The sequence below is a fragment of the Ascaphus truei genome, chromosome 9 (genome assembly GCF_040206685.1).
Source record: "Ascaphus truei isolate aAscTru1 chromosome 9, aAscTru1.hap1, whole genome shotgun sequence".
NCBI lineage: Eukaryota > Metazoa > Chordata > Amphibia > Anura > Ascaphidae > Ascaphus > Ascaphus truei.
In genome coordinates this window covers 38,233,100-38,246,018 of record NC_134491.1, presented here as the reverse complement: position 1 = coordinate 38,246,018, position 12,919 = coordinate 38,233,100, and the positions used below count along the sequence as shown (strand labels likewise).

Sequence of the window (12,919 nt, the reverse complement as noted above, 5' to 3'; positions counted from 1 at the left end):
TAAAGTTGAAAAATATACATAATGTATGATGTGCACCTATGCCTCCCCTAATAGACCTGAGCTGACTCTCAGACAGTGTACAAGATTCCCATTACATAGAGTGGTATGAGAGTTACAACATATAAAAATGTGAAATGCCTGTACTGCCTGAAATGTTCCATTAACCTCCCCCCCCTCCCCTCCCTATCCCCTTCCCTTCCCTACCCCCTTCCCCTCACTACCCCCTCCTCCCCCCATTTTCCCCCTCTCCTTTTCCCCCCCCCTCTCTTCCCCCCCCATCCCCCCCTCTCCTTTCCCCCCCCTCCCTCCCCTCCCATTCCCCCTCCTCCTTTCCCCCCCCCCCCTCTCTCCCCCCCTCCCTTCCCCCCCTCCCCTCTCCCCCCCCCTCCTCTCCCCCCCACTCCCCCCCCTCCCTCCTCCCCACGGGTGCTATACAAAAGTTGAAAAATATATGCAAGAAGAGATATGTACCTATGACCTTCCTTGGAACAGAACCTAGAGGAAGCAAAGGTCCATAGGAAAATTGAATGTGCCTAGGCTGACTGCCAGATAGTGTATAGCATACCTATTGTACAGAGCGATACAACTGACGCAGCATATAAAAATGTGAAATGCCCACACTGTTGGAAAGGAACCGCAAACCCTCCCCCCACCCCCACATCCACCCTCCCACCCCTCCCCTCACCCCTCCTGCCCCCCCCTCCCCCCTAGCCCCCCACCCGCCCCCCTCCCCCCCACCCGCCCCCCTCCCCCCTAGCCCCTCCCCCACCCACCCCCTCCCCCCCTGTAATATATAAAAGTTGTGAATTAAACGCAATGTGGTTTATGCACCTATGCCTTTCTTTGGAATAGAACCCAGGGGACGCAAAGATTTATAAGAAAACAAAAGGTGCCTTGACTGATTCCCAGATAATATAATGCATACTAATAGCAAAAAGTGGTATAATGGATGCAACATACAAAAATGTGAAAAGCCTATATTGTTGGAAAGGTTCTGTCAACCCCCCCCCCATCCCAACCCACCCCCCCACTATCCCACCACCCCCCCCCCCCCCCACCCCTCCACCCCACCACCCCCCACCCCCCCCATCCACTACCCCTCCACCCACCACCCCCCCCCCACCAACCGCCCCAACCCCCACCCCCCCTCCACCCCCCCACCCTCCACTCCCCCAACCCCTCCCTCACCCCCTACCCCATCCCCCCCCCCCCCACCCCCTTCCCACTCAGACGAAGCAAACTGACAAAAGAAAGTTGAAACTGCTTGGGTGGAAAATCAAAATGTGCAAAGTGAGGCTGTGGTGTAATACTAAGCAACAGATGTTGTATAAAAATGCAAAATGTTTAAACTGCCTGAATCACACCCTCACCTCCCCTATCTTCCCTCACCCGTGGATTGAGAATTTACATAAAAAAGGGGTTAAGTAATTTCTATAGAGGGTTTGGACCCCTCAGACGTCCAACGGTGGACTGACCCGGAACCACCCCAGAAGGGCTCTTATAGCCCAAATGCCGGCTGTTCTTAAAGCTGGCAAAAGTTTGTTGAGACCTTTTCAAGGCCTCGTTACAATCTATTTCTATCAGCTGACCCTGTCCCAGCTGATCTTCGCCCTACCCCCGTTGACCCTCCCCCACGCCGCCCCTCCTCAGCTTAAAATAGCCATCTTAGCCAAAAAAAACTCACAACTCCCACACCTACAGAAATATAAACTAGACTCAGACTTACTGAATCAGGGCCCCTCAGATGGGAAAGATGAGGCCTTACGACACCCTCTAAAAAAGAACCCAAATGGCTAGCCAAACCACAATTAAATTCACCTCTCTCAATGTGAAGGGCCTCCAGAATAACCGTAAAAGGAGGCTAGCACTCCAAGATATGAAAAGATCAGGGGGGGACATCATATTTCTACAGGAGACCCACTTCACATCACAAGACCCCCCAAATTTATTCAAAAAAGTGTTCCCAATGTGTTTTTTCGCATCATTTACTAGCAAAAAAAGGGGCGTAGCTGTCCTGATCAGACAGGGCACCCCATTCAATCACATCAAAACAACTGCGGACCCAGAGGGTAGATTCCTAGTGGTATATGGCTCCTTAGCGGGCTCAGCGATCGCTCTTATCAATGTATATGCCCCAAACGAGAACCAGACCGAATTCCTAAAGAAAGTACTCGAGGGCATAGACCCGGGATATCTATCATCGATGATAGTGGGAGGGGACCTAAACATGGTCCTCAACCCTACCGAGGACAGATCGACCACAATGGGTCCCCCCCGCACAACCCCCTCCCAGATCACAGGGAAAAGGTTTAGGGGAATCTTGAGCGAGTTTTCACTGGTGGACATCTGGAGAACCCAACACCAGGGCCAGAGAGACTATACTTTCTACTCAGCACCTCACCAGACCTACTCTCGAATAGACCACTTTCTGGCCACAAAAAATGTGGTGGCGGCAACAACTGACTCCGACATAGGACCGATCACATGGTCTGATCATGCCCCAATTACCATAACCTTGACAACACCCTTTGAAAAGACAATAAATTACTCATGGAGGCTAAATGACTCACTACTCAACCATCCTGAGATAGAAAGAGAGATTAGATCTGCCATTCGAGACTACTTTTTTTTTAACTCAGGATCCGTCTCCTCTCCAGCAATCCTGTGGGAAGCCCATAAGGCAACCATTAGAGGGAAATTCATCTCCATCGCATCCCACAGGAAAAAAGCCCGCCAAAAACTAATAAAGGAGCTCACGGATGATATCAAAATAATAGAACAAACTCATAAAGCTAACCCCTCAAAAAAAATCTATAAAACATTGACAACAGCTAGAGCAAAACTTAGACAAATCCAGCTGGAGGATGTTGAGAAAGCCCTTAAATGGACCAACCAACAATATTATGATAAAGGGAACAAGGCAGACAGACTCCTAGCGACTAAATTAAGAGGGGTGCATAAACGGTCCCAAATCACGGCGATCAAGAGTAGGTCTGGTGAGATACAACATAGTGACAAAAAAATAGCAGCCGAATTTACAAAATTTTACACCGAACTTTATAACCTAAGATCCAAAAAGAGCCGCCCCAAATCAGCAGCATCTGAATTAATAGCACAATACTTAGATAAGTGTCAACTCCCCATACTAACGGAGGAGGAAAACACAGTCCTCAATGCTGAGATTTCAAAAGAGGAACTGGAAGAGGCGGTCAAATCATTAAAAATCACTAAGTCTCCTGGCCCAGATGGCTTCACTAATGTTTACTATAAGAGATTCTTGCCAGTATTATCCACGCATCTCCTAAGAATATTTAACGATTTTATGGAAGGAAATCAAATCCCTACGTCAATGTCCCTGGCCACCCTGGCCATAATACACAAAGAAGGCAGGGACCCGATGCAATGTGGAAGCTACCGTCCAATCTCCCTGCTTAACTGTGATCTCAAACTATATAGCAAAATACTCGCAAATAGATTGAATCCCATTTTACCAAGATTAATAGATAAAGACCAAGTGGGATTCGTAGCAGGCAGACAGGCCTCGGACAATACCCGAAAGATAATTGACATTATTGAACATGTCCATCTCACAGGGACCAAAGCATTACTCCTTAGCTTGGACGCAGAGAAGGCGTTTGATAGAATAGACTGGCTATTCATGGACCATGTTATGCGCAAATTCGGCTTCAAAGACGCATATCTAGAAGGAGTCCGTAGATTATATCAAAATCCATCTGCAACAGTAAAACTACCAGGGGGCAGTAACCAGAGATTTGAGATTACTAATGGAACTCGACAGGGATGCCCCCTATCTCCTCTCCTCTTTGCATTAACCATAGAACCCCTAGCAGCGGCAATAAGAACAAATAGAGACATCAAAGGAATAGAAATTGGACACAGGCAGCACAAAATATCACTATTCGCAGATGATGTCATTTTAACCCTGACGCAACCCCAAACATCCCTACCTAACCTCCAAAAAGAACTCCGAGATTTTGGAGATATATCAGGCTATAAAATCAATAACGATAAATCGGAAGCATTAAATCTAAGCCTGCCAGAGCCAGAGGTGAAACTCCTCAAATTAAACTTTAACTATCATTGGAGCTCCTCGAGTATCAAATATCTGGGAGTAAAGATAGCGAGGAACTACCAATCCCTATATCAACAAAATTACCCGACCTTATTCCAGAAAATTAAACAAGACCTAGCGAAATGGGGAGGATATCAAATATCATGGATCGGGAGAATGATCTCGGTTAAAATGAACATACTCCCCAGATTATTATATTATTTCCAGACGCTCCCGGTCCACATCCCTGGCTCAGAATTAAAGAATATACAAAAACTAATCTTCCACTTCATTTGGCAGGGTAAGAAACCCAGAACCGCTAGGACAGTGTGCATATATAAGATTGTATCATCTGCATACGTGTGTTGAAGCTCCCTTACAAGCTGTAGGAAGACCATTGATGACACCACAGGTGATATCCAAGGGGTTGGAGTAAGAGCCTGAGATAGACACATGTTGGGATCTACCTAATAGGTAGGAATGAAACCAGTTGAAAGTATGCTTCCCTATTCCAGAGCACTGGAGTTTGTTAAGCAAGATAACATGATCAACAATATTAAAAGCCTTTGCAAAATCTAGGAATATTGCACCAGTGAGTTGTCCCAGTTCCATTCCACACTGGATCTCATTGCAAGCTTTTAGCAGGGTAGTTACCGTGGAGTATTTGGGACGAAAGCCAGATTGGAATTGGCTAGGGAAATTTGACTTGGTATGTAATCGCTTAATTGGGAGTGAACACATTTTTCCATGACTTTGAATAGTATTGGGAAAATAGAGATTGGCCTGTAGTTTGAGACAGTGTTTTTGTCCCCACTTGTGAAGATTGGGACAACTCTGGCAGTTTTCCAGGTCTAAGGCTAGGTCCCCAGTGCAGCCGGCGGCGCGTGTCTCTCACCAGCACCGTACCTTTTTCCTGGCTGTCCCTGGACTCTCCTCACTCCCAGGCTCACTGCTTACTGTGACGCCTCAGCCAGCAGGGGCTAAAACAGGATTGAGTTCCCGTGCGGCGATGCGTCACATGGTGCGCCAGGGAGCCAATCACAGACAGGATCCCATCAACCAATCATATGTCAGCTAGTGCAAGCCAGTGGGAGCACATTTTTCAAAACAGGAAGAGTGAAATACAAATATAGCAGTTCTATTGCTTTAAACCCTGCAGCTTGTCAGTAGCTTTATTTAATTTATTATTTATTGTATTTATTATTATATCTATTTATTATAGTTATGTATTTGTTACAAAAGCTCCCTGCAGACCGCAGATCGTAGTGAAGTGCCATGCTCGTGCAGCGGGGCCTTAGCCTTAGGGATATGGCTTACAGACAGAATAGAGTTGACAAGGGAAGCAATTGGTTTGGCAATGGCTGGGGCAGTAAGTCTTAGGAACTTAGACTGCAGTAAGTCAGGCCCACATTGGCTGCTTAGTTTTAATTTGAGGAGCACTTGTGTAATCTCCTCTTCAGGTACTGGGACAAATAGAAAATTGTGAGCAGTGTTGGGAGAGGGTGGGGCTATAGGGGTACTCTCAGAATGAGGTTCATGTTTGTGGTTTGGGTTGCGTTTCGCTAATAAGTTAGTAGCACACCCCACAAAGTAATCATTGAATGCATTTGCAATGTCTGTGGGATTTGACAGAGTAATACTGTATCTTCATTAGTGATTGGTTGTTGATGGCTAGAAGGCTGGAATATATTGTTGATCACCATCCATAAATTAACTGGGTTTGATGTATTCTGGCGAAGATTTTCCACAAGGCATCCCTGAAATGGTAGAGCGCTATAAGATCATTTGTAACCCAGGGAAGGTGGGCTCCCCGTACGCTTAGGTAGAAAGAGAGACAGGGGGGCGCAGACAAGGGTCAGAGTTAATATCAGACCAGTAGTTGAAAACGCATACATTAGTAAACCAATGGTTAAGAGCACAGGAGTGATAAGAGTATAACGTAATATGTACTCACACGGGTCTGTGTGGTACTGGGTAGTACTATAGGTATCTTATTTTCTTTCCCTCCTTCTTGCTAGTCAGTCATGCTCCTTCTCCCTCTGTACATCATGGATGGGCCACTCAGGGCGCATGTAGTGGAAGACAGCGCCACAGAGATGAATAAAAATACGTTTATTTGGCAAAGAATGTGAGACAACAATTCACTCATGTAAAAAACTGCTCAGGGACACCAACGTCAACCTCCCGCTCTCCGGTGCAGTGTGCTCCTGTTCGCCGTGTCCGGTCTACAGGACTGTCCACTGTCAGTGCAGGCGCCAGCTACGGTGTCCTCGAGCATACACACAACTTCTGGTCCAGGTCTCTGCACACACACCGCGTTTCGGATAATTGAATCCTTCGACACGCCTGACGAAGGATTCAATTATCCGAAACGCGTTGTGTGTGCAGAGACCTGGACCAGAAGTTGTGTGTATGCTCGAGGACACCGTAGCTGGCGCCTGCACTGACGGTGAACAGTCCTTTAGACCGGACACGGCGAACAGGAGCACACTGCACCGGAGAGCGGGAGGTTGACGTTGGCGTCCCTGAGCAGTTTTTTACATGAGTGAATTGTTGTCTCACATTCTTTGCCAAATAAACGTATTTTTATTCATCTATGTGGCGCTATCTTCCACTACATGCGCCCTGGGTGGCTGATTCATGATGTACAGAGGGAGAAGGAGCATGACTGACTAGCAAGAAGGAGGGAAAGAAAATAAAGATACCTATAGTACTACCCAGTACCACACAGGCCCGTGTGAGTACATATTACGTTATACTCTTATCACTCCTGTGCTCTTAACCATTGGTTTACTATTGTATGTGTTTTCAACTACTGGTCTGATATTAACTCTGACCCTTGTCTGCGCCCCTCTGTCTCTTTCTACCTATGTTTTCTTGAGGATCGTGGGAAGATCCTTTCCTGGGGTTGAGCAGCAGACACTGAGCATTTGAAGTGTGGTATATGTATATTTATTTTTGACCTTATTCTTCTGTTCAGTTTCAAGCATTGTGTAAAGGGAGTGCCCCAGTTCACTTCCATTGCTCCCCGGACGCTTAATCTGCATAGTGGAGCATGGGTATCACAGCGTTTTAAGAACACGGATTGGAAATAGTAGAGCGCAGAATCGGGGTCGGGAATTAAGTCGATTCTGTACCAAGGGTAGTTGGTAAGGTCGTCCAGAAACTGTGGTGGGTTAAAGTTTCTAAATGTTCTAGTGAGGAGAACTTTAGGGCTTGATTGGAGTGGTTTCATTTTCCTTACACAGTACACTATTGCATGGTCACTGAAAATGTAAGGAAGGATGCTATTTCCCCATCTATTCAATTTAGTTATGTTTTTTTGTCCCTACCCCCTAGTTTAACATCTCCAACCTTTTTAACATTCTCTCCCCTAGCACAGAAGATCACTCTTCATTGGAGGTGCAATCCTTTCCTACCATAAAGATTGCACCTTTCAGAAAAGGCGTCCCAGTTTTCTAAAAACCCCAAACCCTCCTTCCTACACCACTTTCTGAGCCATTGATTAACCTCCCTAATCTCCGACTGTCTCCCTGGTGTAGCGGATAGCACTGATAGTATTTCAGAAAATAATACCTTGGAGGTCATTGCAGTAAGCTTTTGGCCTAAATCCCTGAAATCAATCTTAAGGACCCTCCATCTTTCTCTAACTTTGTCATTAATGCCAACATGTACAATACCAAGTCCGCCGGGTCAGTCCCAGACCCTCCCAACAATCTGTCTACCTTATCCGTAATGTGTCAAACCAAAGCACCCGGGAGAAAACAAACAGTTAGGGCAATCTGTTGCCATCACCGGATGAGCCGATCTACCTTTCTAATAACGGAGTTCCCTACCACCACAATATTTCTTGGTCTCTGAGTATTCGAGTCCCCTCTGTGCTGGAGGAACTATTCCCCTGGCTGCTAAAGGAATCAGTCTCCCCCAGCCTCCCAATATCTTCACTCAATATGGCAAATCTATTGGGATGGGTCAGCTCAGAACTGGCCTGCTTCTTCCCCTTCTGTTACCCAGCTACCTACCTGCTCCTCACTCACAGCGCCACCATCTGCACTACTAGTCCCAGCCAGAGCCTGCTCAGTGAGCACTAAACTCCTTTCAAGATTGTCAATGTCCCTCAATATTAAAAAGTTTCCTCATCAGATCAGCAATATTTGACTCTAAAGAGATCACTTGTTCTCACACTTCTCAAAGCGTTATGCTCCTTGGAACAGCTGCTCCAAGTGCAAATACATGTGGCGAGATGTGCAGAGTGGCATTCTCAATCCTGCTCATTATTGCAACTATGGAGTTATAAGTACTAACAATTAACTGTACTTCACTATACTATATCTTGCTTAACCCCTTCCTTGTTCAAACTCCTGTTTCTAACTCCACACTTAAATCAACCAGTCAAATTTGTTGACTGCCTGGCTCCTGGACCAGGCTTTTCTCCAATTTCCAATAAGTGCTGTAGATAGCAGTGCTTGGTCACAATGGTTGGTAGGAGTGACTGTGGGTGGGACAATAGCTATGAATGCAGGTTGTTGGGATATTGGATTTGTGAGGCGAGTTTTAAGGTTAGTCAGTATTAAATTAGATACTGTAGGTTAAACACCATTAGTAGGGGAAGAGGTGGCATGGATGAGAGCAAATGTGTACATGGCTGGGTCCAGGATCAGGAGAGATATCCCCAGCAGCAGGAAGGAGTAGATAGAGGGTGTGAATAGAGGATTAGTGGGGGCGCTTTATATTGAGGGGTAAAGAAGTTGTTGGGAATAAGGTGTATGCACAATGATGCAGTGTATGGGCACCTGCATAGGGGGAGGGGAGGAGAGATGAAGAAATGTGGATAGGAGTGGAGTGGAGAAATTGGAGAGAACAGAAACGCTCACAAAGGAGTGGGAGGAGGAAACAGTAAACAAAAAAAGCAATATGGAGGGCATAACGAGATGCAGAAGAGACTAAACCAGTTATTGGAGCATAGGAAGAGAACAAATAATCACAGCATTTAGAAAGCCAAGTTCTCACAGTTGCATAGTAGTTGTTGTGGTGGAGGGTCCAGATTTTCTTGTAGTATTCACCTCCAGTATTAACTCCACAGACACTTTATATGTGACTCGTTTGGTGTTACTGTACAAAACAGCCATATGGCTCACAGCCAAGATAGACTGCCATAAATACTCCAAAACACATTCACTTGACTTAAAATAAGGGGTATTCAGCTCATACCAGGTTCGTCCAACGATTCTCCTGTTTGGTTCTTACCTTAACCCTGACTACTGTTTTTGCCTGCTCCTTCTGGAAACTCTCCACTGCCCGTTGCACCGCTGAACTGGACTCTTGACTCCAGCTATCTGCGATTACCCCAGTTGATTCTACACTATTGACTCGGCCCATGGACATCCCCACTGAGCCTGATGTATTTATCACTACAATATTCTTTATATAGTGTTAACATTTTGCACTAAGTTACCCAAGGAACAAGGGGAATGGACTAAGATAACACAGAACTGGCACTTAGTCAATACCTGGGGGTCTGCAACTTTAGATGCCAGCGCCTTAAAGCGGCAGTTCAAGCAATATTCTATATGTTTTTTTTTTTTTTAAAGTATTCTAATGCAGGGGTGCGCAAACTGGGGAAGGGCGGGAGATTTGACTGGGGGGACGCGGGCGGTTGCAGAGATCCCGCGGTCTTCCCCCAAGCATTTAAATTAAATGCCGGGGGATCGCATGAGGCCTCTGCAACAATAAAACTTACCGGGATTCAGACGCTGTGACGCATCACCATGGCAACGCGGTGCCATTGGGGTCATGGGACGTGATGTCACAGGTGTTAAATGATGCCATAGGTCGTGACGTGACCCTGGAGTGTTATTCGACGCGGCTGCCAGGTAGGATGGGGCGCAAGCTCCGGAGCAGGCAGACAGGGGGGCGCAGCAGGAAACGTTTGCGCTCCCGTTTCAATGTAACAAGCATTTTTGTTTCTATAGCAACCAGTTCCAAAAAGTCACATCCCCTTACTCTTCTGAAACTGTCTCTGGCTCTTGAGCCCCGCCTTCTCTCGAGCAGTGCACCAATTGTATCTAGTGACTGCCTGGTCACATCTTCCACACAGAACTTTGCATCTTGGGTTCTCTTCTGCAGCACTAACAGTGATTTAATGAACCCCTGAGCTGAATCTTCACGATCAATCACAGGAGAACAGATCGATCTGCAACTTAGCTAATCACTTGTCAGTGTGCAGATTGTATTGATGCACATATTGAATGGAAAAAAAAAATGTTAAACGGCAGATTGAACTGCAGCTTTAACCAAAATGCTATTTCTTCACTGGCCATAATTTTTCTGTCAGCCCAATGAAGGATATTACATGCTTTGCAAAATGTAGTAACATTCTTGTTATGCAGCGAAATTTACTCAAACACTTCTAGCACCGCACACACACAAAAAAGAATGTGTGTGTTCAGAAGCCTCATAATACTGGTAATGAAGTCCCATTGTAGTATGCAGTTTTTACTCTTGATGCATTAGCATCTCAAGTGTAAGGTAATTTATTATTCCACACTGTAATGTACTTGCTGGCACTGTGCTCAGGACAGTAGGGGATGAGGTTAAAGTGGCTCAAACTATAAATCAATTAGAAAACAAAAGCTTGAGCTCAGTGCGCAGTTTGAGGAAAATGATACACTGAAAGACTGCCAATTGGGTGGTAGATTGCAACGCCTTCTTCTCCCACCTCCTCTCGCTGTTTTCCCCTTATTAACCCCTTAATTCTGGAGTTCTAAAATTATAACAACTGGGGTTTAGCTTACATTTAATAACGTGCTACCCCGGTGGTTGTTCAATACCGATCAGCTCTCTGGCACACGAGGGTTAATAATACCTTCTATGTTTAAAAAGATTGGCAATATCATGCTTACACCCTGAATAAGTCAGGTGGTTTCATTAGCTTTTAGCAATTCTTAAAAAAAAAGTATTGATTAGAAAGGAAATTACAAGCACATTTTGTATTAGCCTAGAAACAGTTCATGTGATTTGCTGCTTTTTTCTTTACGATATTTGGGTCTGTAAACTGATCGGAATATAATATTATCCTTTTGTTAGTTCCAGAATATACTATATATATATATTTATTTTTACAAGTTTATGATTGCAGATCCAATAATTCTCTTCAAAACCCTATCACAAGGAATACTAGTTCTGACCTTAACTAAATCCACCCCCATTCAACATCATACTGACTCATAGCTATGCCTCCAATGTCTGATTAAATAAGCCATATATAGGAGGATTATCAGTACAGAACAAATTATGTACAAATGTTTTCCCATCTGACCCTTACGGAGAGTCCCCACGGTAGCACTCATTTTCACAATTTTATTACTGTAAATTTGTATTACAAATAAAACATAGTATATATATATATATTATCTCATTGATTTCTTTCTTGAAGATCCCCACATTGCTATTTAATTAAAGTAGGAAATTATTGATATATCTTGTATAGACAATTTTTTTTTTTTACTATTTCCCAAGGACTTTGTTGCGCCCATATAACATTTAGCAATCCACATTAATAACACATTTGTGTTCCATGCTTCTTAAAGAACACAAGGCTCAGTCCCTTATGGTGCCAGATTCAATTTGAGTACAGATATTGAAATAAAACAATGCCTTAATCTCTTCAGAAATCCAAGAAATGTAAATCTTCTCAAAACCACGAGGCATGTACAGAGATGATTTAAAAACTCATCTCCTTAAAAACCTCAACCGTCCCACACTCATTGATAAAAAAAATCTGAGATCTTGTATCAACGAGAGAAGCAGTAAATAGGTCCAAATAATTATATGCGTAAGAAAATGATTTGCGTCTATAAGTACTTTAGTCTAGCGGACTAAACAGCCAGTATTAAGTGTCATCTAAGGCAGCGGGGGTGCGGGGCTAACAGAGGCCCTGCGCGTTTCCCGAAGGCACTTAAATTAAGTGCCGGTGAAGCAGCAACGGCCTATGTAAACTGCACTTACCTTGGCTCCGGCGGCTTCTGGAGACGCGTCGCCATAGCAACGCGGCGTCAAGTAACGCAGTGAGGTCATGTGACGTCACGTTTCCATGGCAATGTGAGGTCATGATGGCGTGCTAAGAGGGGGGTGCAGAAAGAGGGGAACAGCCGGCAGTTGGGCGCAGGGAAAAAAGATTGTGCTCCCCTGATCTAAGGTCTAATACAGAAACCCATGCACAAAGAATCTGCACAATGGAATTATAGTTTGATGCATTTATAGAATGATGAAACTAGAAATGATATTCTTACTACAGATGTAGTAATCCTTACTGTTCCCACTGCCTCAGACTTTGCTTTTTCATCTGGGACGCTGGGGACAATAAGTCTAGCTACATCTGTAGGTATAGACCAGATTCAAATTCCACCGGATTTTATAAATACTGTATTTTATAAAGAATCACCAAGAAACGATTGTTAAAATAAAAAAATTAAAACCTTTGATTTAATTAAAGTTTGAGATTTATATTACATTGGTGTTCTTCTAGTGCCATCTACTGGCACAATATTTCTTCTGTATGGCTTAGATCAAGAAAAAAAAATGTGCATTCGAGTTCAACACTATTCTACTATATTTCTTTTTTGAAGAAGTTATATTACTACGCATGTGATAAAACAGCGTGTAGAAGATGGAAATATGTATTTTCAATGGGAACGGCTATGAATAGGACTCCTGTGCTGGATGTATCCTCTCAAAGTAACACCCTCTAATCTATTTCCTACATATTTGTATAAGGAGCAATGAAGAAGAAATAGATAGCAAACATTGCTGACATCACAGAGCTGCCTCAAGCAGTATTTTCAATGC

At 44.4% G+C, this 12,919-nt stretch overlaps 1 protein-coding gene across 3 annotated transcripts in view; it reads right to left on the bottom strand.

The window, feature by feature from the left end:
- The window catches only part of SETD3 (SET domain containing 3, actin N3(tau)-histidine methyltransferase), a 124,960-nt gene that overhangs the window by 54,966 nt on the left and 57,075 nt on the right, over nucleotides 1-12,919 (bottom strand). The window lies entirely within an intron of this gene.